The sequence below is a fragment of the Pelodiscus sinensis genome, chromosome 18, assembly GCF_052426305.1.
Source record: "Pelodiscus sinensis isolate ZL-2025 chromosome 18, ASM5242630v1, whole genome shotgun sequence".
In the NCBI taxonomy this organism is placed as follows: Eukaryota; Metazoa; Chordata; order Testudines; family Trionychidae; genus Pelodiscus; species Pelodiscus sinensis.
The window spans coordinates 19206877-19234608 of record NC_143069.1 but is presented as its reverse complement, the minus strand read 5'-3'; the positions used below and the strand labels follow the sequence as shown (position 1 = coordinate 19234608).

The window sequence follows — 27732 nt, the reverse complement described above, 5'->3', positions numbered from 1 at the left end:
GTAACTTGAGACCATTTCTCCTTGTTCTGCCATCCGTCACTACTGTGAACAGCCTCTCTCCATCCTCTTTGGAACCTCCCTTCAGGAAGTTGAAGGCTGCTATCAAACCCCCCTCGCTCTTCTCTTCTGCAGACTAAACAAACCCAAATCCCTCAGTCTCTCCTCATAGGTCATGCGCTCCAGCCCCCTAATCATTTTGGTCGCCCTCCGCTGGACCCTCTCCAATGCGTCCACATCCTTTCTATAGTGGGGGCCCCAGAACTGGACACAATACGCCAGATGTGGCCTCACCAGAGCCGAATGAAGGGGAATAATCACTTCTCTGGATCTGCTGGCAATGCTCCTCCTAATGCACCCTAATATGCCATTAGGTTTCTTGGCTACAAGGTCACACTGTTGACTCATATCCAGCTTCTCATCCACTGTAACCCCCAGGTCCTTTTCTGCTGAACTGCTACTTAGCCAGTCGGTCCCCAGCCTGTAACTATGCTCGGGATTCTTCCATCCCAAGTGCAGGACTCTGCACTTGTCCTTGTTGAACCTCATCAGATTTCTTTTGGCCCAATCCTCTAATCTGTCTAGGTCACTCTGGACCCTATCCCTGCCCTCCAGCATATCTACTGCCCTCCAGCGTATCTACTTGGTTGCTAGGTGTTACAAAGAAACTGAAAAAAGAAAGATTAAAACACAGAAAATCGCTTCCCTGGGATTCAGTTTGAAGAGTTCTAGGGTAAAGGGGGATAGTTACATGTGCTTAGCAAAAAGAAGTCCAACAAACTAAAAAAATAAAGAAAATAACCTAGTAGCGTCTGACTAAAAATTCCCTGTTCTACTCACATCTCTCTTGTTCCAAGATTTAGTCTTTCCCTAGCCAAGAAAGTCGCTGGATTCTGCTTGCCCAGGTTCCTGGCTTAATTCACATCTTCCAGGCATGATCACACAACAGGCACATCACTGCTTCCAATTCAAAACCCCAAATTCTGTTTCCATTTTCTTTCCTGGCCTCCTGTCAACTCGCTTCCTGCTTCTCTAGCATTCCTGGAGACTTTCTAGGACCTTTTGTCTATGGTTTCAACCTTTCCAGGCAAGACAGTTAGGGTTAAGTCCCAAGACTTTCAGGCAACCGTCTGCTTTTGACACGACTTGTCTGTTTCTCTTCAGCTAACTCTTGCTTACTTTGGTTCAGGCCTCAGGCCTTACACCAGGCCCATGCTTCAGGCCCATCCTTTCTAGTACAGGATATAGCCTGGTAACAAAGCCCTGAATGTGGTATCAGGAAACCTGGGTTCTATTCCTGCCTCTCCCACAGGGTGCTCTTTGGAGAGGTTATTCCCTGTCTGTAAAATAAGACTAATGATACTAACCTTCCCTTTTTAGACCTACACACAGCAACTAGGGATTTTTATTAACTACTCAAATATCGGTGAGCCTGGCTCGCTAGATGAACCATCCAGTTCCTCTTGGAATCATGTTAAATGCTTGATCCCCATGACCAAAGTCTCAGATACTGGGAGAAGTGACACGGGGGAATAAAAGCTGCTGTCTGAGGTAAACTACCTGGCAGGAATCCCCTGGAATGGGAGCCATCGCTACCAGGAGCCCAGGAATAACAAGACTCCAAAAGTCCAGCTGCCAGGCAGTTTGACCATCTCCTTCAGGCCAGTGGCCCAGAATTCCAGGACATCTTTGGGCCTGGGTTTAAAAAGAGGCAGTACCGTGTGCTCAGCCCCTTTTTATCCATCCCCTTTCCCTCCATTGGCACGCAACCCTCAAATGGCCAAAGGTTTCCCTTTCCCTCCCTCCTTGGTTAAACAAGCTGGTTAAACAGCTCGAGGTGATGGAGTGATAAGCACCCACTGACAGAGTCGCTCGGGTTGCAGGGCCAGCGTAAGTCCGCTTTTAAAACTGCCGGCCATAGCTGCAGCTACGGGAGGGGACTCTAGCAAGGGCCTGGAACAAGGAACAGGGCTCCACTCCTGCATGGGATTCGGGCTTCCCCCAGGCAGATGCTCTGTTGCTGCTTTCCTGTCTCTCCCTTCTCCAGGTGGAAGGGGACGGTTAGCCAGTGTTCCCTGCAAGCTGAGCTCTTGGGCGGCCAGCCAGGAGACATTCAAATGCTGCCCAGTTTGCTAGCCGGTAGCATGTGTTTCTAGTGGTGGTGCATGTGGTGTACTGGGTGTAGACATAGATCTTGTTGTTATAGTAACTGCGTTAGGTCACTGGGGGTCAGCCCAGCTGGTTTGGGTTTTTTCTAGCTAGCTCCGTGCTATGCAATAAAATGGACACTTGCAACTACTCAAGCTCTCTGTATTTCCACTGATTTCTTCCCATGCTGTGAAACTCCACGTGACGTAACAGTGCACATCCGTGCATGCCTTGGTGCACATAACAAAATGTATTCCGCACAGGAGTGGGGGAAAAAGTAGAGGCATTATTGCTGCTAGCTCCTTACTGAAACTCAGTGAAAGGCAGGGGAAATGAGAGATCAAGATCCTGAGACTGACAGTCCCCAGGAACAACGGGGAGAGGCTAAAGTCCCAGTTCAGCCTGACTGGCAGAGCAGGGAGCCAGGAGGGAGCCAGGGTCGGCAGAGTGGGACTGAGCTAAGGAGAGAGCAGGGGCCCGCACTGAGCTGGGGAGCAGGGCTGGCCTCGGGGAGGGAGAAGGGGAGGCCGGGGTCAGGATCGGGGGCAGTGCGACTGGCCTCAGGGAGGAAGGGGGTCAGAGGCAGCATGACTGGCCTCGGGGAGGGAGAAGGGGAGGCCGGGGTCAGGATCGGGGGCAGTGCGACTGGCCTCAGGGAGGAAGGGGGGGTCAGGGGCAGCATGACTGGCCTCGGGGCGGGAGAAGGGGGGGCCAGGGTCAGGATCTGGCCCTTCCCCCCCAGAGCTGCTTCCCATCCCCTCTTCCTTCCAGCCAGTTCCTGCCCCCCCCAGCCAGTCCCTCTTCCTCCCTCCCCCCTGCCCAGGATCAAGTGTGTCCGTTTTTTGGGGGGAGGGTCTACCTCACAACCCTACGAGTCAGACCCAGCGCAGGCACCAAGTGATGGGGACTGCCAGAACTTTGGGAACCTGAGACTGCGGGGTGGGGGTTTGTGGCCCAAAAGGAGGCTGAGAAACCTAAGACAGACAGAGTAGGGGGAGCACCAGAAGGGTGACACAGTCAGGGCGACCCTAGAACTCTGTTACAGACCAGCTGGCGGCTGCTGGAAGAGGAGGGAAAAATAGGGGGTAAGGGTCAGAGAGGAAAGGGCTTGTGCTGAGGGGAGGGGGGCAGGTCAGGAGATGAAAGGGGAAGGCACCAAGGGTCAGGGTGTAGGAGAGAGACAAATGCCCGGGGGCCAAGTGGAGACAATGAGGAAAAGGGCAGGAGGGGAGGTGTCAGTGAGGGGGGGGGGGACAGGATGATGCTAGGAGAGGAGAGGGGAAGGGCTTTGGGGGCTAGAGGGGAGAAGGGGAGGTGCTGGGAGAAGGCTTGAAAGAAGGGGTGGGCATGAGGAAGGCGGAGATGGAGCAAGGCACGTGTAAAGGCACAGGGGCATGAGGGGAACGGGGGCAGAGGGTGGTGAGGGAGTGGGCAAAGTGGGTAGGGGCAGTGAGGGAAGGGGGAGGCACCAAGAGGGTGCAAGGGTAAGGGAAGGTGCAGGTGCCAGGAAGTCCGGGGGGTGAAGCAGAAGGGCAGACACCTGCAGGGGAGGGACCAGCAGCAGAGGAGAGAGGCAGGGCAGGTGTGTAGAGGGAGGTGTTAGGAAAGGGGATGAGGAGGGGTAGCTCACATGGTCAGAGTGGGGCTACTGGAGGAGTGGGCACAGGGGGGGAGAGAAAGGCTGCTGGAGGGGGCAGGTCTCGGGAAGGCCGAGGGCAGTGAGAAGGGCAGGAGTCAGGACAGCAGAGGTGGGTGAGGGATTGGGGGGCAGCAGGCACCAGGGGAGCTGATGGAGGAAGGGAAGGAGACAGGGCAGCAGAGGGGACAGGTAAGTGGTTCATAAGATATTTATGAATAACTTGGGTGCCACCATGGCACATCCAAACAAGCCACACTCAGTACTGGTGCACAACACAAAATGTATTGTGCTCATGGGAGGAAACTCTTAGAGGGAACACTTCCCCCAGCCTCCCCACCCCCGAGTTAATGTCTCACACATTGGGTTAATGCAATTGCAGGATCGTTGCACCAGGGGGGGTTTGGTGAGGGCCAAACTAATCCCTATTGGTAAGTGGATGGTGGGAAAAGTCCTTGGGGGGGGGGGAGGTCACATGACACCTTTTATTTCTGGTCATGTGTCCATATTGCCCTGAAAGTGTTACCTCCAGAGGCGTGGCTAATGGGAGTCAGGGGGCGTGGCTAATGGGGGTCAGGGGGCGTGGCTAATGGGGGTCAGGGGCGTGGCTAATGGGAGTCAGGGGGTGTGGCTAATGGGGGTCAAAGAGTACATTTAAAAACATTCTTTGGCTGCACACCCTAATGAAATGTGCTGCGCACGCCTATGGGCAGAGAGCAGATCCAGTCCTGGGAGCAGGGCTGCAGCCACAGAGTTATAGACGCCGCCCAGAGAGCAGATCCGCATGCTGGGAGCAGGCCTGCAGCTGTAACCCACCCACCTGATGTGGGTCACTATCCTATGGAGTGGCACTGAGACCACTTCCAGCAAGCAATTATTACAAGGGAGCTCTTCAGCCTATGCTGAGAGGCAACTGACTTATAACTCAAGCTGTAGCAGCTCCTGCCCTAAGCTCCAAAAGTCCCAGGTTCTAATCCACCTGGTGGCAGTTGCACAGCCATGGAAGCAGAGGGGCCAGGGAACCCTCTGTACAGGACTCCCCCCTCCCCCCCCCCCCACACACCCTTGCTTCCTGGAATCAGCCACCTAGGTGAATAAAGCTGGAAACCCCCATGCCTATAGCTGTGCACCTTTGCTAAATAGCTACAGCCATTCTAAAGTGCCCAGATCTCACAACTGAAAAGGAGACATCCCAATGAGCTGCTAAGCTGTGCTGCCTGCCTCAGACGAGGAGCGAGTGCTGTAACTCTGGAGCCTAATGATGGTGGTGTCCTCCAGCCATTTTCAGATTAGTACAGCTGCCTCCCTGTGAACCAGGTGCCAGCTGGCCATGGGGTCCCATAGACCTGGCTTGTGCAGCCTAACCTGATAACCAAGCAGCCCATCCATTACTAGCCAGCCGATTACCTTGGGCATGGGAGACCATCGCACTCGTAATTCCTGGGGCCTTCACGCACTGACAGGGCTTGACTCGATCGGCCAGCTAGGGAGAAAGAAATAAACAGAATGCAGAGGAGTCACCAAGAGATCAGAAGACCAGCATGATGCCTTATAGGCCGTTCAGCTGTGAAGAGTCACCAAGACAGGGCAGGTGATGCTAACCTGAGTTAGTCCATTAGCTGCGGCTAGGCTGGGCCACGAGAGGAGAGACAGGCAGTAAATCTGCAGCTGTCAGACCATAAGGAGGACACGGAGGTTTCGAAACCAGCTCAGAGAACAGGGCTGGGTAAGATGCAACCCACCTAACACTGTGATCTGGCCACTTTGTGTTTAGATCCTGCTGCCCATGCCGCCGAATTCTAAGTGGGGACTCAGGCAGCAGGATCCGATTTTAAATGATTCACGGCTCAGGGTTACGGCAGGGGCGAGAGCCACGAGCCCTTTAAAAAGCTGTAGCCACGCTGGACAGCTGCCAGTAGTGGCAAAGCTGTGAGCTCTTTTCTGTGCTTTTAATTGAAAGCCTCAGCCGCGGAGAACTCTGAGGGTGGGCTAGTCCACAACACCGCCCCTTCTGCCTCAGGCTCCGCCCCTTCTGTGGGTGGAGCCGGCCTATGACCCCATACCAAAATCCATTAAGTGGCCCCCTTCTGAAAATTATCGCCCAGCCCTGTCACAGAATCATAGAAAAGTCTGAGTGGAAGGGACCATGATAGGTCCAGTGTTTCGCAAACTTTTTTTATAATGTACCCCCTTTAAAAAAAAATGTGTAAGTACCCCAGGTACCTACAGTTTTCAGACACACACAATTTTTTTCTACCGTTGCAACACATTTGTTTAAACAACTGCATCGTAGCCGGGCGGGCGATGGCATTTTTGGGTGTAAAAGGTACAAAAAGAATAAAGCGCTGTCAAACTGAAAACTAAAATTCAGTTTTCTCCAAATTTCAGTTGTGTTGACGTGTCCCCCAGACATCTCTTGAGTACCTTTAAGGGGACTCGTACCACTGGTCGAGAAGCACTGATCTAGTCCACCCCTGCACCGAGACAGGACCAAGCATGTTTGTCTCACCTCTTGGCTCCTAGGACACGGCTTGAACTAACGCACTTGGAAAGACATTATCGTATATACGCCCAAAGTGCTTCGTCTCAGTGTATTACCATAAAATCTAACTGACCAAACTCTGACCTTTCATTTCCCTGTCACTTGGCCAGCTACAGCCTCACACGCCTTCGGCATCGATCTCAAAGCCCTCGTCACGCTTTTACACACCTGTGCTGACACGCTTGTGAGCCAGGCACACTTGTGCGACACGTCCCAAAGCACTTGCTCCAGGGCATTACATCGCACTTGCCTGCCTTTGATGGACAGGGAAAGGGAGACCTGAAAGGCCTCTCCAAGGTCACCAGCGCGAGAGTGAGCGCAGAATTGCGGAGCAAGGGTCTAACACACAACTCTGTGCCTTAGTCACTAGGTGGCATTAGATTAGAACCCGGGAGTTCTTACGCCCAACCCCCTACCCCCTCCACTAGGCCATGCTGCTGGCCTCCCGCCTCTCCCCCAGGGCTTGGAGACAGACGGGAGGCTGGAGCCAGCCTGCGCAGAAGGGGCTGTAACGCTTACAGCACGTTCATGACACTGCCCCTGCGCAGCCCCTCTCAGATCCACACTCGGAACCCACAAGAAACACCCCAAGAGCAGAGATGAAACCGCCACTCACCTGCAGCCCAGCTTCCAGGAAGGGCAAAGCAAAAGCGGAGCTCACGGATTCCAGCCCAGCCTGGCACCTGCTTCCTGAACTTTGGCCCCTTTCCTCCAAGATAGCAGGAGGCTGCTCTGGGCCTTTTGTGCCCACGACGGGGCAGAAAAGCAAACTCAGTTGTTGGTTCCATCTTGCGGGCAGAGCCACGGCAGACAGTGGCAGGCGGGGGTATCGACTGACCCTCCAACCCAGGATATTCCCCCCACACCTGGATTCGCTTCCTAGTCATCCCCATCTCCCTGCACGATCCTTGTTTCTCATCCCGCCGGTCCGAGAAATTGTCAGAGCAGGTTGATCCCGACCTTGCCAAGGGCTTAGGTTACATCACAAGGCTTTGCCGCCACAGCTGGCTTGGCTTGGGTGTGTGGCAAAAGCCCCCCCCCCCCGCCCCTTCCCCCCGCTGGCACAGCTATTCTGGCAAAGCCGCCAGGGCAAATGGCAACTCTGCCGAAAAGCATCTGCTGGCTTTAAGCTCCCTGCGAGCTGTTCTCATCGCTCAGCCATCACCACCACTGCCCTGCCTCTGTCCTGCTCCTCATCCCCGCCCCCACTCCTATCCCCTGCTCTCCTCCATCTCCTCCCCCTTCCCTTCTCCTGCCCCTCCCCATTTCCACCTGCCCTGCCCATCCCCGTCCTCTCCCCCCCCCCCCGTCTGTCCCCCTCTTATGTGAGGGCTTTGCTGGAAACGCCCCCCCCCCCAAGCCAGGGAGATCTCCCCTCCGGGAACAATTCAGCCCCCCCCATCTCGCTCCCTCCACTCCACAGTATTTCCTCCATTCCCCACAGTTGAAAATTGAGCTCCCCCATCCCCTCAGGTGACAGTCGGGTTCCCCCATACGCAGCTGCCTAGGTAGGCACCTCCGCAGCCAGAGCCTGCCCCTGGCGCCCACGTCCCCTCCCCGACTGCCTGTCCCAGGCGACCACCTGAACCTGCGTCCCCCATTCCCTCAGATCACAGCTCCCTCCCTGACCCTGCACTCCCCGACACCCCTCCCCCAGGCCAGACTCCTCTCTGGCACCCGCACCCCCTCCCCCAAACCCTCTGCTCCCCCTTCACCCAGGTCACAGCTCCCTCCCTGACCCTGCACCCCCCCGACACCCCTCCCCCAGGCCAGACTCCTCTCTGGCACCCGCACCCCCTCCCCCAAACCTTCTGCTCCCCCTTCACCCAGGTCACAGCTCCCTCCCTGACCCTGTACCCCTCTAGAGCCCCTCCCCCAGGCCAGAGTCCTCTCCTGCGCCCATACCCCCTCCTGGACCCTGCACCCCTATCCACCGCCCCAGATCATACCCCCCCCCCCTGCACCCAGGCTCCACCCCTAAGCTCCCTTCTGCACCCAACCACCCCGTCCCAGACCCCAAAGCCCTCGGTAGAAATGTGGCCCTTGATCAGTTGCCAAAATGGCCCCCCCATTACAAATTATTGACCAAGCTTGATCCAAATGTTTTTTGAAACGTTGTTTAATGAGAATGTAAATACAATTCAATACAATTGGGAGGGTTGGAGGGAGGGGGACGCAGCTGCTGGCTCCTCAGCTCTTGCTGCTCTCACTGGGTGTCTTCCTGCTGCAAGGGAAGCAGAATCCGTCACATTCATCCCTGGGGACTCAGGGGAACTGGCCCCCCCAGCATTTCCACCCTCCTCCCCCCTGCTCTCTGGTCACCCCCCGTCAGGCCCGCAGGGTGAGCTCCTGACCCCCCCCCCCCCCCCAGAGCTCCTGACACCTCGGCCCCCTCCCGCCTCCTAGGACAGTTTCTGTGTTCAGAGCCTCCCCCACCCCCAGGGACGCTCGCAGGGGCAGGAGGGATTCTGCCAGCAGGGACGTGGGGTGGGGGCAGCCTGAGGAAAGGGGCGGGGGACTCCCTGAGGGGATGGGAAGGAGACCCTGGCCCTGCCCCACTCTCCTGATCTGCTCCGGCTGCTCACCATGTATTCCAGGAGCTGATGGGCCTGCCCATGCAGGGCGTGGGCCAGGACCAGCCCGGCCTGGCTGGGGCGCCGCAGGGGGGAGCGGGCAGCGAGCAGAGCCTTGTCCAAAAAGCAGTTCTCCTGCTCTGCTGTGAAGAGCTGCCCAAAGACCTGGAATCAAGAGCACAGGAGGTTTCAGCTGACGGCCCAGAGCCCGGCCCCAACTCCTGGGGCTAAAACAGCTTCCTCCTCCCCCAAACTCCCTTCCAGACCCTGCACCCAGACGCTCTCCTCACCCGGCACCCCAACCCCTGCCCCAGGTCACAGCTTCCGCCTGCCCCCAAGACCCTCCTACCCCCACGAGGGCCCCAGCCAGCCCCACCCCCGAGCCCTGCCCTGCCCTGGCAGCGCGTCCTTACCTCTCCCACCCGCACGCTGTTGCTGTGAGCCAGGACCCATCTTTCTTTGTAGTAGTGTCTGCACCACAGGTCCTCTGCCTGGTGGATGTTGAGGCCTGCAAGAGACACAACAGGGTCATTCTGCTGGCAGGTCTGAGCCCTTCCCTCCCACGGGTCCCTGCAGGCATCCCTGGGCAAATGGAGGGGCACAGGGGGCAGAAGGGGAACACAGAGGGACGCATCCCCCCTTGGGCCAGTCTGGGGGAAAAGGGCTGGGTCCCCTCCCCCCGCCGCCGGCACCCTCAGGGTGTCCCTGGGGCCCAGGTCCCGGCTGGGTTCCTTACCCCTGTGGTGCAGGAGGAGTTGATACAGGCTGTGCACCCCCTCCCGGGCCAGCCGGCTGACGTCTTCGGATGGGTCCGAAATAAAAAGGCCCAGCTGGGCCACGTGGTGACCCATCCTCGGCCAGTCGGCGGAGTTCTGAGGGGAGAGAAGAGGGGGGGTCCCTCAGCATCCTGGGGCTGCACGTCCCATGCAAACGGCCGCCGAGGCGGGTCTGAGCTCGGGGGACGGACAGAGACACCTCCCGGGGCGGGGCAGGGCCGGCCTTGCGAGGAGACAACCCTGAGCAATGGCCCCGACTGAAGGGTCACTCCGGGGGTGGAACAAGGGGATCCACTGACGGCCACTCCCCAGTCTGGGGCCCAGTCCCTCAAGAGCCCCCCTGAAGGGCCCAGGGTCGCCCCTCCCCGGGGAAAGGAGAACGCGGCCCATTCCCGGCCCATTCCCGGCCCTGCCTCTGCCTCCCGGGGACGCTCCCAGCCCCGCGCCCTGCAGCCCCAGACCCCCCGGCTCCGAGGTCACTTACGTCAAACCCCGGGAGGGTGGTGGCGACTCCCAGCAGGGCCGTGGTGCTGCCAAGGGCCCTGGCTCGCTCCTGGGGCAGGCGGGACTCCAGCCACGGGCTCAGGTGCTGGGGGGGAAAGAGGCAGGTCAGGACCCGTAGGGAGGTGCCGGGTCTGGGCAGAGCCTGGGGCTCCTCTCGGACTGTGCCCCCCCCAGCCACTGACACTGCTCCTCTCTCGGCCCCCCTCCGAGGAAGCAGGGACAATGGCCCCGTCCCCCCCACGGGGCTCACCTCCATTATGAGCTGCAGCCGGGCGGTGTCTGGGGACTCGGCGAGGAGGCTCGCCAGTAGGGCCTGGAGGTCGTAGGGAAGGGCCCGGATGAACTGCTGCAAGACAAGGGGGAGCCCTGGGTCAGAGGGGGGTTGGGGTTGGGGGATCCAGGGCACCCGCTGGCTCCGGGGTGCAGCCTTGAGCAGGGTCTGAGCCGCCTCGCAGAGCAGGGAGGAGCCCAGGCTGGGCATGGAAGGGACGGGCCCCCCGGGAGAGCAACGGGAAACCTGGAGGGAAGGATCCAAACCTGCAGCTTCTTCCCTCCCTCTGCCCCCCCCCTCCCCACTCCTCTCTGGAGCTCCAGCCCAGCCCGGGAGCAGGGCCCGGAGGGACGTACCTGCGTGTGGATGGGCTCCTGCTGCCAGTCCCCAGACACTGTCTGTCCTACGGCCGCCGTCAGCAGGGGGCTCAGGAGCTGGGCCCGCAGGGGAGGCTGCAAGGTGCTGGCAGGAGAGAGGGGCAGAGACTGTTAATTCAGCAGCAGGAGACAGAGACTTTCCCACTCCCTGGCCAGGGGATCTGCTCTGGGGGAGTCGGCGGGGGGGGGGGGGTCGGTACCTGAGGCTGCAGGCGGCGTTGAGGCAGTCGGCCAAGACCAGCGGGGGGGGCGAGTCCTCCATGATCTCCTGGGAGACCCAAGGAGACAAAGGGGCGTGTGAGGCTGGGCCCCCAAGAGACGCTCACGCGGCCAGCGCCCCCACCCAGCAGGATCCAACCCCACTGCCTCCCGCTGCCCTGTAGCCCCCCTGCCCGGCACAGGCCCCTCCCAGCACCCCCCTCCCAAACCGGGACCAGCTCAATCCTTGTCCCCAGGCCGTCTCCTGCCCCTCCCTGCCCTGGTGACCAGCCTCTGAACCTCCTCATCCCTGCTCCCCAGGCGCATCCCCAGCAGCCCGCTCGGCTCCCTTCCAGCCCCCCATGGCCCGGGGAGACCTCTCCCTGTCCCGAATCCCCCTTCCTGTCCGGCACCCCACACCTGCCCCATTTCTGTGTCCCTCCCTCCTCCAGCACTCCCACCCACCCCTCCCCATGTCCACCTCCAGCCCTCCTGGCTCCACCCATCCCGTTTCCAGCACCCCCACCCGCCGCCATGGCCCAGGCAGACCCCTGTCCACCCCACGTATCCCCTCCCCTCCTCCCGGCCGCCGCGACTCGCTTACAACGATCCTGGCCATCATGGTGTCCTTGCAGCAGCGCGGCGCCAGGGTGTCCTCGCCCCTTTGGAGGGTGGCGAGGCAGGCGGGGGTGACGGCCAGAAGGAACCGCTGCAGGGCGGCTGGGCTCTGCGCCCCAGAGAGAGTCTGTGAGCCTGGGGCCTGCCTGCCCCCCACGGACAGCTGCAGGGCTCAGGCCTCCCAGGAGTGGAGGTGGGAGCTGCCGGTTGTCCAAGCACCCGCAGTCCCCCCCAACTGCTCCCTCAGGCTTGTGGGGGCCCAGCTGGTGCATGACAAGAGCCCCCAGCTTGGGGGGTCCAGGTCATGCAGGAGAAGGGGCCCCAGGGGGATCCCCAGGGACAAGCCCCTCCCGGAGGGGGGGGGACGTGCTGGGAAGGGGCCGGACAATCTCGGGTCCCCCCCGTGTGGAGAAGGTTCCTACCGTGTCCCGGGTGTGGAGCTGCTCTTCGATGTCGTAGATGGCCCCTTCCTCCACCCGGGAGTCCACCCGCTCCTGGCAGAGCTCCGCCGAGGCGCAGGGGGGCTCTGTGCAGGAGGGAAGGGACCAGGGTGACTCCAGCGGCCAGTAGGGGTCACGCGCCCCCATGTCAGGGACCCAGGGCAGGTTGGGCCCCACACGCCCCTCGCAGGGACCCATCCCCCTGCCACCCTCACATCTGCCAACGCCCTCAGCAGAGCCCCCACCAGGAACAAGAGAGCCAAGCAGCCCCCGCCCCCATCCATTGCCCAGGGTGCGGGGCAGACACTGGGGCTGCCCCTCCCCCCCCTGGTACTGGGTGAGCCCCTGGGCCCAGCGTGTTCACGGCCCCTCACCTGGGTCTGAGCGGCTGCAGGAGGTGGCCCGGCTGCAGCTGGAGGCCCAGGCGCTGCTGCTGACGGACCTGGACCCACAGCTGCAGGGGCTGGTGCGGGGAGCGACGGGCTGGGGGCTCCCGGAGACTGGCAGGTCCCCGGGGGCCGGGCAGGGCGATGCCCCCTGGTGGTAATGGGGGCTGGGCTCCCGGGGCAGGTGTTTCTCTCCACAGAGGAGGCCCCGGAGCCACCCTACCCGGCTCCCCCGCTGGGCTGGGTCCCGCCTTCCCAGCCGCCCCTGGAGCCAGGTCCGGGGGGGCCTGGCCGGTGGGCGAGTCGCCCCGAGCTGGTGGGATCCAGCTTCCCCGCCCGCGGGGACGGAGAAGCTGCTCCCCACCGGCCCTGGGGCCATCTTCAGGGCTTTCTTGAACCACAGCCGAAAACGTTTGGCCATGCTGCAAATGAGGGGAGCAAAGGGGAGCTTGGGGCGCAGCCTGATGAACGAAATCCAGGGGTTCCAGCTCCCCAGAGCGACTGCCCCCAGCCCCCAAATGGCCCCTTGCTTATCGGTTCGGTCTTGCACAGGCACTGCAAGGACCTGAGGGTATGTCTACACTACCCCGCTAGTTCGAACTAGGAGGGTAATGTAGGCATACCGCACTTGCAAATGAAGCCCGGGATTTGAATTTCCCGGGCTTCATTTGCATAAGCGGGGAGCCGCCATTTTTAAAACCCTGCTCGTTCGAACCCCGTGCAGCGCGGCTACACGGGGCACGAACTAGGTAGTTCGAACTAGGCTTCCTAGTTCAAACTACCGTTACTCCTCATTCCACGAGTCTCCTGCCCATCAACAGCCCCTTCTTGGCCAATCAGGGGAGAATCTAAGGTGTGGGGGGTGGAGCGTTCTCCCCAAAGACACCGGCATAGACTTGTTCCAGCCCCACCTCCCCAGTCCCCACAATGGGGGCTGCATCCCCCACCCCACGGCTCCTGCAAACCACCCCCCGTCCTTCAGCTAGTCTGTTGGGTCCCAAGCTGGGGGAGGCAGCAAGGGAAGGTCACAGAGGAGGCAAGAACAGAGCAGAAATGTGGGGGGATGGAGGAAAAGGGAAACCAACCAGGAGAAAGCCCCAGTGGCGCTAAGGACGCAGCCCAGGTGAGGAATCACCTTCTGGCCCTTGACCGAGGGCTGGGCCTGCCTGGAACCCAGCCGGCCCCGGGCGGGATCCAACCCCTGGGGGCTCTTACCTTTGTCACAAAGGTGTCGGGATGTGGAACTCACAGAACGCGAAGGAACCGTGAGGAGGAGACGCACCAGAGCTAAAGCAACCGGGGGTCTCCAAAGTCCCCTGGGCCCGCCCCCCGCTTTTATCAGCCTGAGATGTGGGTCCCTCTGTGAGGTCACCACCTCCCCACCTGCCCTTTGCCTTATATGCTGAGGGCTGCCCAAAGCCCCTGTGAGGTCACCGCCCCCCCCCCCCACCCTGCCAGGCAAATGTCCTGCCTCTGGCCACCCCCTAGGAAGTTTGAGCCATTACTAGGGGTCCCTCCCCCTCCCTCATAGGCTGCTCCCTGCCCTACACTGCAGGCTTCTTGCACGAGAGCTGTTTCACGCCGGAGTTCTTGCGCAAAAGGTCTCGTGCAAGAGTGCCTCCACCCTGCCATGGGCTTTTGCACAAGAGCGTCCATGGCAGTGTGAATGCTCTCTTGTGCAAGAAAGCTCTGATGGTCATTTTAGCCATAAAAGTGTCTTGCTCAAGAAGCCCCTGGTGCCCGTCCACGCTGCCTTTTTGCACAACAGCTCTTGCACAAAGGGGGCTTAGTCATCGTCGGGAGAGGAATAACTCCTGTGCAAGGAGCCCTGTTCTCTGATGCTTTACTGCAAATTTACTTCTGCAAGAACACACGTAGAGTGTAGACGCGCCACAAGTTTTTTCGCAAGAACACGCAAAAACAAGCCATGTGGATGTTTTCTTTTTAGGCAAAAGCCCCTTTTTGCACAAGATCGGTCGGCCTTTTTGCAGGCATAGGGATCTTGTGGGAAAAGGGGGTTTTTTGCACAAAAAGTAAACATCCACACGGCTTGGTTTTGCGCACAAACCCCGAGCACAAAAACGGATCGGCAGAAAAAATGCAAATGACATTGCGTGTCATAGAGTCCCTCGTTAGCATATTTGTTGCCAAAAAAACTCGTTGTGTAGACGTAGCCTAGGAGAGAAGCGATCTCAGACACAAAGCCCTTCAGTAAGAGGGCATAGCCCTGGGGCGTGGTAGGAGACGTACGGCAGACATGGGAGGTCACTCTCCTAGCTATTTGGCACGGAGGAGGCCTCAGCTGGAGCACTGTGTCCAGATCTCAGGGCCATGCTTTAGGAGAGAGAGTCCAGAGGGGAACTATGAAAAGGGATTAGGGACGTTAGATATTCACTGAGTAGTCAATTAACCTCATGATTTCTTATCGGTTACTTGACTTTTCGATAGTCCCCAGGGGCCAGCTGTCTCAGTCCTGGCTCGCGCTGGGTGCGGGACCTACCCCCTCTGCGGCTCTGCATTTACAGTGTGTTAGGAGCCAGGCGGGCAGGCAGCCTCGCTCAGTTCCAGTTTGCACCAGGTCCAGAAGCTCAGACCCAGCCCCCAGGCAAGGGCTGCTGCCAGCTTGTGCTGCTGCCTCTGATACAGAGGCAGCAGTACGGAGTGCCAGGAGGGAACTGGTCTAAAAAGCACCTCCCCTTGCGACCTGGCTGCCTGTCATCCCACGCTGGTGCCTCCGTTTTTGGCGAGAGAGAGCCGCCTGTCTTGAGACACCGGTGGGGAGTCGGATTTTCAAAAGGCAGGTCTCTGTCCTTTGTGAGCCTTCCAAAGCGCTTCGGTGGGGGGAGGGGGCAGGAAGGCGGACGACACTCAGGAATTGTAGCACCCAAATCCACGGAGTGTTTCGCCAGCACCTCCTGCAACAGAGCCCAATCCCTGAAAGGCTTTTAGGCAAGATAGATCATTTGAAAAAATGACAGACACAGGGTTTTCCGTCACCGCTCTCCCTTTCTTTTATTTCCCTGGGCTAACTGGCTTGTTCCTCTTTGGCTAAGGATGGAAGGGTATGTCTACACTACAATGTTAGTTCGAACTAACGGACGTTAGTTCGAACTAACATTCATAGCCGCTACACTAGCGCTCCGCTAGTTCGAATTTGAATCGAACTAGCGGAGCGCTTAGTTCGAACTAGGAAAACCTCATTTTACGAGGCTTAAGCCTAGTTCGAACTTACTAGTTCGAATTAAGGGCTGTGTAGCCCCTTAATTCGAACGAGTGGGAGGCTAGCCCTCCCCAAGTTTCCCTGGTGGCCACTCCGGCCAACACCAGGGAAACTCTATGCCCCCCTCCCGGCCCCGGACCCCTTAAAGGGGCACGGGCTGGCTACGGTGCCCGTGCCAGGTGCAAGCCTGCCAGCACCCAGCCAGCAGACCCTGCACCTGGCACGGCACAGAGCCACCCACCCGATGTCCCCCAGCCCACCCCCTCTTCCCGGGACCAGGCTGGCGGCTCCCGGAAGCTTGCCCGGGACCGCAAGAGGCGGGTACATTCCTGGGCTAGTGCGGACATCGTGGACCTCGTCCACGATCTCCGCACTAGGCACAGGAAAGTGGCCATCTAGGGCAGGAGAGCTGCCAGCCTGGCCACCCAGGAGCAGGTTTGCATGAAAATCAAGGGGGTCCACTGAGACCCCCGACCCTGAGCCCTGAGCTTACAATGGCCGTCCTGGGTCAGACCAAAGGTCCATCTAGCCCAGTAGCCTGTCTGCCGACAGCGGCCAACCCTAGGGACCGTGGAGGGGATGGACCAAAGACAGTGACCAAGCCATTTGTCTCGTGCCATCCCTCTCCAGCCTTGCACAAACTTTGGGCAGGGACACCACTCCTACCCCCTGGCTAAGACTACTCCATGGACCCAACCTCCATGACTTGATCTCACTTCCCTTTAAACTCTGTTCTAGTTGTAGCCTTCACAGCCTCCTGCAGCAAGGAGTTCCACCGGTTAACTATTTGCTTTGTCAAGAAGAACAACTTTCTCTTACTAGTTTCAAGCCTGCTACCCAGTCCTTTCCTTTGGTGTCCTCTAGTCCTTCTTTATGGGAACTCATGAAGAACTTTTCTCAATGCACCCTCTCCACCCAACCCCTGCTTTTAGAGACCTCTATCCTGTCCCCCCTCCGTCTCCTCTTTTCTAAGCTGAACAGTCCCAGTCTCTGTAGCCTCTCTTCATCTGGGACCTGTTCCCAACCCCTATCATGTTAGTTGCCCTCCCCTCTCCCAGCCTTAATCTTCCCCTCTCCCACCTCCTTTTCCCAGTCTCCCCCAGTTTTGTTCAATAAAGACAGAGTCAATGTTGGAAGAAACGTTATCTTTATTTTGTACATCAATAAGAAGGGGGGCTAGGGAAGGGTAAGTGGAAGGAGGTGAGGGAGGAATGGGGTACGAGCCCCCGATGGGGAGGACTGGGCTGGCTCTGCAGGCTTCTGGGGGTGGAAGCTCTCCTGCAGCCCCCCGATTACCCCCTCTCCCCAGATGGCAGCCTGCGGCAAGTGCAGCCGGGCTGATGGCTGAGTGGTGTGATGTGCCCAGTGTGGGTACTCCGGGCACTCCAAGCCAGGACTGGTTTTCAAGCGGGGCACCCCTTAGAACTGTCTGTCCGGGGTGGGGGTCGGGACCCTTTAAGCGCAGCCCTCGGCTAGCCTGAGACTGCATCTCCACGCTCTAAGTCCTCCTCTGATGCCCTGCTGGCACTGTTTCCGGCCATCCTTAAGCCCTGTTCAGAGTCCACTCAATGTGGACTTGCTAGTTCGAATTAGCAAAACTAGTTTTTAGTTCTAGACGCGTTAGTTCGAATTAGCTTAGTTCGAACTAGCGCTGTAGTGTAGACATACCCGAAGAGAGGAGCCAGCAGGGGTAGAATGAATTGTGTACCAGGTCCTGGAAACAAGAGCATCTCCTCCAGATCACCCATCCACACCTGAACTGTTTAAAAGCTTGGCTGCCAATAAAGACACCTTAGCTCAGCAAATGCCAAGCCAGGCACCTGTGTTTGGACACGAGGGGTGCACAGGGATGTGAGAACCAGGAAGGCTGATCTGTGAATTCACCCCCAACCGTCCCAGTACAAGACAGACGCTTGCGCCAACCAGCAGGGGTCACTGCTCCTCCGGTTTGGCTTGGACAAAGGTGCCCATCTGTTTGGTGTTGGCGTCTCGGAGCTGCGCCAGCTGCCTCTGGCCACGGCGGAGCAGATACTCGATGTGCATCACGTCGGCCCGGGGGATGCTGGCGTTCTTCCGGAACTCAGCCTGGATGCGAGGCAGGAATCCCGGCTTCTCCCGGCCGGCGCGCAGGAACTGCCTGTATAGGCTCAGGACGTGCTTCTGCAGCTTGCTATGCCGGGCCATGGTGCGCCTGGGGAGCCCTCCCAGGCCACGGGGGGGCCAGCGCCACGAGGCAGGGGCTGGAAGTGAACAGAGGCGGAGATGTTAGAGCAGCATCTCATTCCCAGACGCGCCTGTGCGGGCAGTTCTGTGCCCTTTTCACCCCCACCTGCTTGGGTTACCAGATGGTTTAAAAAAAATACCGAACAGCAGGGGCCGGGGGGGGGGCGGGACTGGCTGGAAGAGAGGGGGTGGGGGGGAACCGGCCGCCGGGAAGCAGGGCTGGCTGGGAGGGGGCTGGAGGGAGCAGGGCTGGCCGGGGGGCAACCAGCCGTCAGGAAGCGGGTCTAGTTGGGTTGAGGACCAAGAGGTGGGGGAAGCGGCTGGCAGCGCTGCAGAGATGTACCAGAGCCTGGGTCGGATTCATCTTTGGTGGGCCCTGGCTCCTAGACCATAGACACACTCGTTCCCCCCGCCCTCCCGGAGGCCCTAGGGAAAATGGCACCCCGGCCCTGTGGACATGGTGCCCTCTCTGTTTCCCTTGGCCCCGTAGGCACTAAGCTCCACTCCTGCCGCCCAACTCCTACAAGGCCCGACGGATTTCTCTGTGGCCCCCGACCCAAAAAAGGATCCCCCCAGCCCTGTGTTAGGGGATACGAGGGAGTCTGGCTGGGACGTAAGTGCAAATAACTCTGCTCTTAGCAGCTCTGAACCGATGGGCTCTGCCCTGTGCCCCAACCAAGAACCCTAACATAAGAACGGCAGTACTGGGTAGCCTGTCTGCTGACAGTGGCCAGCACCAGGTGCCCCAAAGAGGGTTGACCAAAGACAATGATCAAGCGATTTGTCTCCTGCCATCCTTCTCCAGCCTTCCACAAACAGAGGCCAGGGACACTATTTCTATCTCCTGGCTAATGGCCTTTTATGGACCTAACCTCCGTGAAATTATCTAGCTTCTCTTTAAATCCTGTTATAGTTCTAGCCTTCACAGTCTCCTCTGGCAAGGAGTTCCACAGGTTGACTACACCCTGTGTGAAGAAGAACTTTCTTTTATTAGTTTTAAACCTGCTACCCATTAACTTCATTTGGTGTCCTCTAGTTCTTCTATTATGGGAACTAATAAATCACTTTTCTTGATTCACCCTCTCCACACCACTCATGTTTTTATAGACCTCTATCATATCCCCCCTCAGTCTCCTCTTTTCTAAACTGAAAAGTCCCATCGCTTTAACCTCTCCTCATATGGGACCCGTTTCAAACCCCTAATCATGTTAGTTGCCCTTTTCTGAACCCTTTCCAAGGCCAAAATATCTTTTTTGAGGTGAGGAGACCACAGCTGTACACAGTATTCAAGATGTGGGCGTACCATAGTTTTATACAGGGGCACCCTGAGTTACCAAACCACATGACACTGCCCATTAAAAACCCACCAGGACTTACCCAGCGTTTATATGCAGAGGTCCCGCACCAGCGGCAGTCTGCACTGGACAGGAAACCATCCGCCCAGCACGCGCGGGAAATCACAGGAACCCAGCCTGGACGGTCCGATGCCCCAGCCCTGACAGAAGAAAATCAAGGTGTGCTTGAAGTGCCACGCCCACCATCCCTTGGTCCTCTGGGGCATTCGGCACATCCTGCTGGGTGAAAGGGCCGGTCACAGCTCCAGGGTCTGTCACACTTCAGGGCCTTTGGCAGCTCCTATTCACCGGGGTCAGGCAGATAATCGCCCCGAGCTTTCCCAGCACTTTTCAGCATCAGCTCTCAAAGGGGGGCAGCGTGACCCCCATGGGAGCAGGGGAATGTAAAAGAAGGAATGGGGCGGGGCAGGGGAGGCAGCCAATGGCTTCTCCTAATGCAGTGGTCCCCAACCATTTGAGGTTGCCGGGCGCCAAGGGGTGTGGCTGTTTGCCCGCAGGGCGCCCTGGAGCGGAGCCCCCCATTGCACACCCGGGGGCGGGGCCCCCCCATAGACACATTCCCAGGGCCGCCCCCCCCCCCCCCCCCACAAGTACCGCATGCCCAGGGCCGGGCCTCCCACCAAGCGCCGCGCGCCCGGGACCGGCGCTCTCCCCCCAAGCACCGTGTGCCCGGGGCCGGCGCACCCTGCAAGCGCCACGCGCCCGGGGCCGGCACTAGCGCTGGCACTCTCCCCCCCCCAAGCACCGCGCGCCCGGGGCCGGCGCTCTCCAAGCGCTGTGCGCCCAGGGCTGGCGCACCCTGCAAGTGCCGCACGCCCGGAGCCTGCGCTCCCCCCATGCGCCACATGGCCATAGCGCGGGCAGCCAATCTGCGGCGCCCCCGGGGCCGGCACTCACCGTGCACCATGCGCCCGGGGCCAGCTCCGGCACCGCACATGCGCCACGTGCCCGGGGCCAGGCCAGCCCTGAGCACTTGGCGGGCGCATACAAATGCGGGCACCGTGTTGGGGACCACTGTCCTAATGTTAGCAGTGGGGACACCAAGTTTGGAAGTGAATGGTTAACCAGTAAGCCGGTTATGGTTAACCAGTGGGGGCTGGAGCAGCCCTCCACCAGCCATAGGCAGAGGGCACTCTGGCACGCCACGGGTAGGGTTGCTCAGCAGTCACAGCAGTGTGCCAAGGGGGTAGGTGTGTGGGCTGCTCCAAGCCCATCTTTAACACGTCCTACGTGTCCCATTTAATCGGTTAACTGGTTCAACATATTGTTTAACTGGTTAGCTAATTAAATGAGATTTTACATCCCTGGCACCAAGGTGGTTAAAAGTAGGGTTGAATTGGGACTAGAAATTCCAGGATTTTGACTTTTTTTTCCTGATCACACACAGTTCTGCAAATAAATTCACGTTTTGTTTAGATTTTGACTTTTTTTAAATGTAGTACGGTGGATTACGGAAGATAAACTTTAAAGAGACCAAACAAAGAGTCATTTCAGGAATGGAAAACTACATTTTAATGTTCTGAAATGGTGGAGTTTTCCCCTTCCAAACAAAAGGTCACTAAAATCAGCATTTTCCAATGGAAAAACATCCCCTCAGAAAACTTCCTTCCAGCTCTAGTTAAAACGTACGTATTTTGAAGTGTATAATCAACCTCTGGAACTCACTGCAAAAGGATATTAATGATGGTGAAGGAAAGGAGAGGGAATCATAGAATCATAGAGCTGGAAGAGACCTCAGAAGGTCATCAAATCCAGCCCCCTGCTCTAGGCAGGACCAATCCCAACTAAATCAACCCGGCCAGGGCTTTGTCAAGCTGAGACTTAAACACCCGCTGTGTACAGCCTGTCTGATCCCTTCTGGGGAAGCATGGGTGGGAAGAAAGAATTAGACAGGGTTAGACAAACCCGTAGGTCTTGGTTGACTTCGTCCTGCTTCAGGGCAGGGCGCTAAACTTGGGGACTGCTCTAGTCAGACCAACATTTCAATCAATCTTGTCAAGAAACAGGCAAAAAAAACCCCCCAACCCAAACCAGGGAGAAACACGTTCCTTGGTTTGTAAACACAGACACAGAGAACAGCTCCCTCCGCTGGGGGGGTGGGAATAAAGAAAATAATCCCTCGCCCCCTCCCCTTCCTATTTGGTCCTAAAGGATGAAGATTTGTGCAGGCTGCGGGGGCAGGACTGATACTCAGGGAACGGGAGCATGGGGGAGAAGGGGGCAGCTTGCTTACAATGCAGGGGGAACCCCGTGTCTCGGGGCTGGCCCAGCAGAGGCGGGATTTCTGCAGCGCAGGGGGACACGAGGTGAAACAAGCAGCGACTCGGCCGATTGGGGCTTGTTATTGTAGGGTCGCATTGTAGCAGACACTGGCACCAGCGTCGCCTCCAAGAGCGAGGGGAGTGCGCGGCCTGGTAACCCCGGACGGACCCGGACCTGGACCCCTCTGCGCTGGGGGGCCAGGAGTCACCGCCCCCCGCTCCTCACCTCCGCCTCCTGCCTGCTCGCAGCTCCCGGGCCCGCGGCAGCAGCTGTGCCAGCCGGCTCCGAATGTTGAAACACCAGCAACATTAGCCCTCGCTTCCCATTGGCTGGAGGGCCCCAGGGGCGGGCGCAGGAAAGGGGAAGCTCCGCCCTTCGAGGGCCACGTGGGCCGGCAGTGGAAGTTGCAAGTCAGCTGGAGGAGAGAGGGGCCCGGCCCGGCCTGCGCACGTGGCTTTCACCGCAGCGCTCACCTGCCCTCACGCCCCACGCTCCTGCTTTTCCCTCCCTGCGTTGTTCGACCCAACCCTCACCCAGGCATCCACCCAGTTCACCCCGATTCTCACCCCTTTTTAAACTTGTTCCTAAGAAACCCCGATCGGTTCCTGGGAAATTCCCAACAACTCTTATCAGTGGTGCCCGTTACATACCAGCTGGGTTTTCCCTTTGATATTTACATACCCACTGCCTCCTTCCCCCCCCCTCCCATTTTTTCCTCCCCTATTCATTTTGGTTCTGGACATACAACACTCCAGTCGTCTGAAGAAGTGGGCTATGCCCAGGAAAGCTCATGATCCCATTGACACGGTTTGTTAATCTTTAAGGTGACTATATGTTGTGTTTTAAGTTTTTCCTGTTACAGACTCACTCAGCTACCCCTCTGAAACTCGTGGGCTCTGTCTACACTGCAGGCTTCTTGCACAAGAACTGTTTTGCAGAAGAGTTCTTGTGCAAAAGGTCTTCCATACGAGCGCGTCCACACTGCCATGTGCTTTTGCAGAAGAGATGTGCTTTTGCACAAGAGCATCCATGGCAGTGTCGACACTCTCTTGCACAAGAAAGCTCTGATGGCCATTTTAGCCGTAGGGGTTTTTTGCGCAAGAAATTCATGTTGCCTGTCTACACTGCCGCCTTCTGGAAGAGCTCTTGTGCAAGAGGGCTTATTCCTCGTGGGGAGAGGAATAACTCTTCCGGAAGAAGCCCTGTTTGCTGATGCTGTACTGTAATACTTGTGCAAAAACACGCACGCAGTGTAGACACTCTGCAAGTTTTTGCGCAAGAACAGCTGTTCTTGTGCAAAAAGCCTGCAGTGTAGACATAGCCTTAGAGGGGCAACCCCAACAGTCATTACTAACAAGGAGTCCTGTGGCACCTTGAAGATTTATTTGGGCATCAGCTGTTGCGGAGGAAAAGCAGGTCCAAGTGTTTTTTACCCCTGGAAGCGGATGCCCAAATACACGTGTTAGTCTTTAAGGTGCCCCAGGGTGCCTCTGTTTAAACAAGTGGAAGAGAAGGGCCTGTGTGCACCTCATAGGATGCCAGGCTAGACTGAAGATCACAATGGCCCTCTCTGGCCTGGAAGTTAATGAATGGTTACATCTGGCCAGGCTGCCTCTCTTTATGCTTGCATTAACTAACTGGGTTATTTGCAGGTGTTGTACTCAGTCCAGCTGTGTCGGAGCGCCTGCTGCTGGAGGAGAACGCAAAAGTTCTGTTACCTGGTTTGTAAGTCTGGAGCCTTCTCTACTGCATGAGGTACAAGCCACCTGGCTCTTCGCTAAAGTTGCAGAGCCGAGTCACTATCGCTGGATGTGGTCTCCGTGCCCAGAGTCCCCAGAGACCACAAACCAGATAAGATTCGAAATCGCCCAAGCAGATTTTTTGCGTAACAACATGCAATAATAGTTGCCAGCGAACAGACTCAGCGCCGCGCCGCTACACTTTATGGAAGCCGTGGCAATGTCCTAACACCCACTGAGCACCATCCAGTGCCCCCACACAGTCAGCTGGTGAACACCATTTGAGGTGAACTTTTATACATTCCTGATGTATCAGGTTGCTACCCCCTGTTACCTGGTTACCGTCCCTTACCTTCCAGAAGGGGGCTTAATTCCTAGTCTTCATACTGTCAACTTACTATCTGTTATGCTGTCAACTTTGACCTGGTCCTGAACATAGGTCGGTATGTACTTTATTTGTGGGAGGTAAATGGTACCAAGATGTTCCTTAGGACAATCCACAGAACTACAGACCGGTCAGCCTCACCTCACTCCCCGGAAAAATCAGGGAGGGGATCCTCAAGGAATCCATTTTGAAGCACTTAGAATAAGGAAAGGGATCAGGAGCAGTCAGCATGGATTCACCGAGGGCAAGTCATGCTTGACCAACCTGATTGCTTTCTATGACGAGGTAACTGGCTCTGTGGACATGGGGAATTCAGTGGATGTGATATACCTGGACTTATTCTTGCCAGCAAGTTAAGGAAGTATGGATTGGATTAATGGACTGTAAGATGGATAGAAATCGGGCTAGACTGTTGGGCTCAATGGGTAGTGATCAACAGCTCGATGTCGGACTGGCGGTCAGTTTCAAGCAGAGTACCTCAAAGACCGGTTCTACGGTCGGTTTTGTTCAACATCTTTATTAATGACTGGATGAGGGGATGGATTGCACCCTCAGCAAGTTTGCCTATGTCACTAAGCTAGGGGGAAAGGTAGATACATTGGAGGGTAGGGTATATGGTGCAGAGTGTCCAAGACATATTGGAGGATTGGGCCAAAAGAAATCTGATGAGGTTCAACAAGGACAAGTGCAGAGTCCTGCACTTGAATGGAAGAATCCCAAGAATTGTTATAGGCTGGGACCGACTGGCTAAGTAGCAGTTCTGCAGAAAAGGACCTGGGGGTTACAGTGGATGAGAAGCTGGATATGAGTCAACAGTGTGCCCTTGTAGCCAAGAAGGCTAATGGCATATTAGGGTGCATTAGGAGGAACATTGCCAGCAGATCTAGGGAAGTGATTATTCCCCTTTATTGGGATGTGGTGAGGCCACGTCTGGAGTATTGTGTCCAGTTCTGGGCCCCCCACTACAGGAAGGATGTGGACGCATTGGAGAGGGTCCAGTGGAGGGCAACAAAAATTATTAGGAGGCTGGAGCACATGACTTAGGAGAGGCTGAGGGAGCTGGGCTTGTTTAGTCTGCAGAAGAATGACGGGGGATTTGATAGCAGCCTTTAACTATCTGAAGGGAGGTTCCAAAGAGGATGGAGAGAGGCTGTTCACAGTGGTGACGATGGCAGAACGAGGAGTGATGGTCTCAAGGTGCAGTGGGGGAGGTGTAGGTTGGATATTAGGAAAAACTCTTTCCCTAAGAGAATGGGGAAGCACTGGAATGGGCTAACTAGGGAGATGGTGGAATCTCCATCCCTAGAGGTTTTTAAGTCCTGGTTTGACACAGACCTGGTTGGGATGATTGAGTTGGGATTGGTCCTGCTTTTGGGCAGGGGGCTGCACTCGATGACTCCTGAGGTCTCTTCCAGCCCTGGGATTCTATGATTCTAAGGCAAGGGACTTCTTTTATTTGAGAGCCCCAATTCCTTCAATAGCAGTATAGGTCTAATCCATGGAGCTCCTGAAGAGCAGCTCTGCATCCCTTTCTATGGCAGCCCAACTGTCCTTGGAACTGTTCAGACCAGTGTGACATCCCCCTGTGTAGGCATAATGAGCTAACGTGTCCTTCACTCCCATGCACCAACTTTGCCACTTATCAACTATGTTTTTAATTTGTTCCAAGGGAAAGCTGAATGAAGCCAAAATTAATGAGTGTTTTAACTTGTAACAAAATACAGGACTGTGTAGCACTTTAAAGACTAACAAGATGATTTATTAGATGATGAGCTTTCGTGGGCCAGACCCACTTCCTCAGATCCACTATTTGATCTGAGGAAGTGGGTCTGGCCCACGAAAGCTCATCATCTAATAAACCATCTTGTTAGTCTTTAAAGTGCTACATAGTCCTGTATTTCGTTTCAGCTACACCAGACTAACACGGCTACATTTCTATCACTGTTCTAACTTGTGTTTCTGTTCCCGGGAAATGTTGAAACGGTAGATTCCTAGGGACTGTCAAGTAGAAAGATTGACCCAAATTAGTTACTTGTTTACTTTCTTTGGCTCCACTGGAATCTTACAACAGGGATTAACTAGCTCCATTCATATCTATAATTAACACAAACAAAATCTACGTTTAGTGACAGGTAAGGTTTCCTGAGCACATGTCTAACAATCCAAACATTTAAAATCAGAAGTTAGTGGAAGGAGGCTGAAAAAGGTGAGGCTTTCGAGAGAAAAATTGCCCGAGAAAGGGTTATTTTGAACTCCAATTTACTCTGTATCAACCCATTTTTCCATTAAACCAACCTGAAGTACTATAAATAGGACTCAAAGTTTATGTCCTATGTTTTAGTTTTTGTCATAAACACCACAAGAAAAAAATATAAAGCAAATGGGAAAAAAGGGAGGACGCGAGTTATGAAAAAGCAAACAGTTGATAGGAGAAGCTAAAATTGAAAAAAAAAATCTATAACCAGTAACATAAAGGATAATTAGGAAATGTTTAAATATATCAGGAACAAAAGAAATCAGAGGAATGGTAAAGATCCATTACTGTATAAGGCTGGTCAAATTGCCAATCATGATGAAAAAAAGAAACTTCAGCAACCTGCTTGGAATTTAATGCGTTGAACTACACACAAGCCATAAAGATTGGATGTCTTTCTAAAACATATGTGGTAGCTCAACCGAGGGATGTTAAATTGCGCTTAATCAGCTAATCCAGTAGTTGGTGGAATTTCCATCGACTACTCAATTAGTCAATAAGGGTATGTCTACATTAGCTCGTTAATTCGAGCTAGGTAGGCAAAGCAGGCAACCGGAGTTGTAAATGAAGCCCGGGATTTAAATAGCCCAGGCTTTATTTGCATGTTCCCGTCCGGTCGCCATTTTGAAATTCCACTAGCCCGAAGTAACTGCCGCGCGGCTATAGAATGAGATGTAACAGTTAATTCGAACTAAGGACTTAGTTCGAATTACCGTTTCATTGCCACATGTAGCTGGCAGGAAGGGACCTCGAGAGGTCGAGTCCAGTCCCCTGCCCTCATGGCAGGACCCAGTACTGTCTAGACGAGTGTTTCTTAAACTTTTTAAGACCGAGGAACACCAAACAATTTTTTTTTTTAATGAGGATTTTTTGTTGACTCCTGAGGTCTCTTCCATTTATAGGATTCTATAAATGTGCTTGGTACCTGTGCCTGGACCTTTATGCTTGATCTGGCTTATACTATTTCTCTTTCCTGCCTGCGGTTCCACTGAGCCAAAGTCTTGCTTCCTAGATTTCAGGCCTGTTGCTGTTTTTATGTTACCGGCCTTTATTCGGGCCTGCTGATTTTATGTTACCAACCCGCAACTTACTACAGAGGCAACTGAGTCCCAAAAATGAGGAGCAGCTTGTTCAAAAACACAGCAAGCCAGTGGCAGCGCTAGGAATAGGACCCGTATGTCCCAACTCCCTGTCCCCTGCTGTACTAACCAGACCAAAATACTTTGACCATCAGGGTCTGAAGCCCCACAGACAGGGGCCACGGATGGGGAGGGGGAGAGGCAAAGGGGGCAGTTGTCTCGGGAGCTGATGATTTAAAAGGGTCCAGGCCTCTGGGTCACTGTATCGACTATTATGGCAGCCGCCACTGCCAGAGACCCGGGCAAATAAAATCAATCCTAGAGCTCTGTCTGGTGCAAGGTGGGTGGCGCTAAGGCCTGATTGGCCCTCGCCTTGCCCCTCCTACCTTTAGCTTTGCCCCTTTGAGGGGGTCTAGAGCCTTGCCCCTTTGAGGGGGTCTTGAGCCGACCCCCTCCCATACATTACCCAGGGCCCGACAACGTCTGTCACCAGCCCCGTTGACATGAATGTGCCCCAAATCCCTCAGACCCAGTACAGTCCCCCCCTCCTCCCCCCCTCCCCCCGGATCCTTAATTCTTCTCTTGTCATCTGATTGCTTCAAGCAGTGTTACAGGCTGGGGACCGACTGGCTAAGCAGCAGAAAAGGACCTGGGGGTTACAGTGGATGAGAAGCTGGAGATGAGTCACCGGGTGCCCTTGTAGCCAAGAAGGCTAATGTCATATTAGGGGGCATTAGGAGGAGCATTGC

The 27732-nt window shown here is 56.3% G+C and overlaps 1 long non-coding RNA gene across 1 annotated transcript in view; it reads right to left on the bottom strand.

Moving 5' to 3' along the window:
* Positions 1–10816: 10816 nt before the first annotated feature.
* The window catches only part of LOC149523272 (uncharacterized), a 33553-nt gene continuing 16637 nt past the window's right edge, over positions 10817–27732 (bottom strand). The window contains exon 3 of the long non-coding RNA XR_016347127.1: positions 10817–10909. This is a non-coding gene — a long non-coding RNA (uncharacterized LOC149523272). The remainder of the gene's footprint in view (positions 10910–27732) is intronic.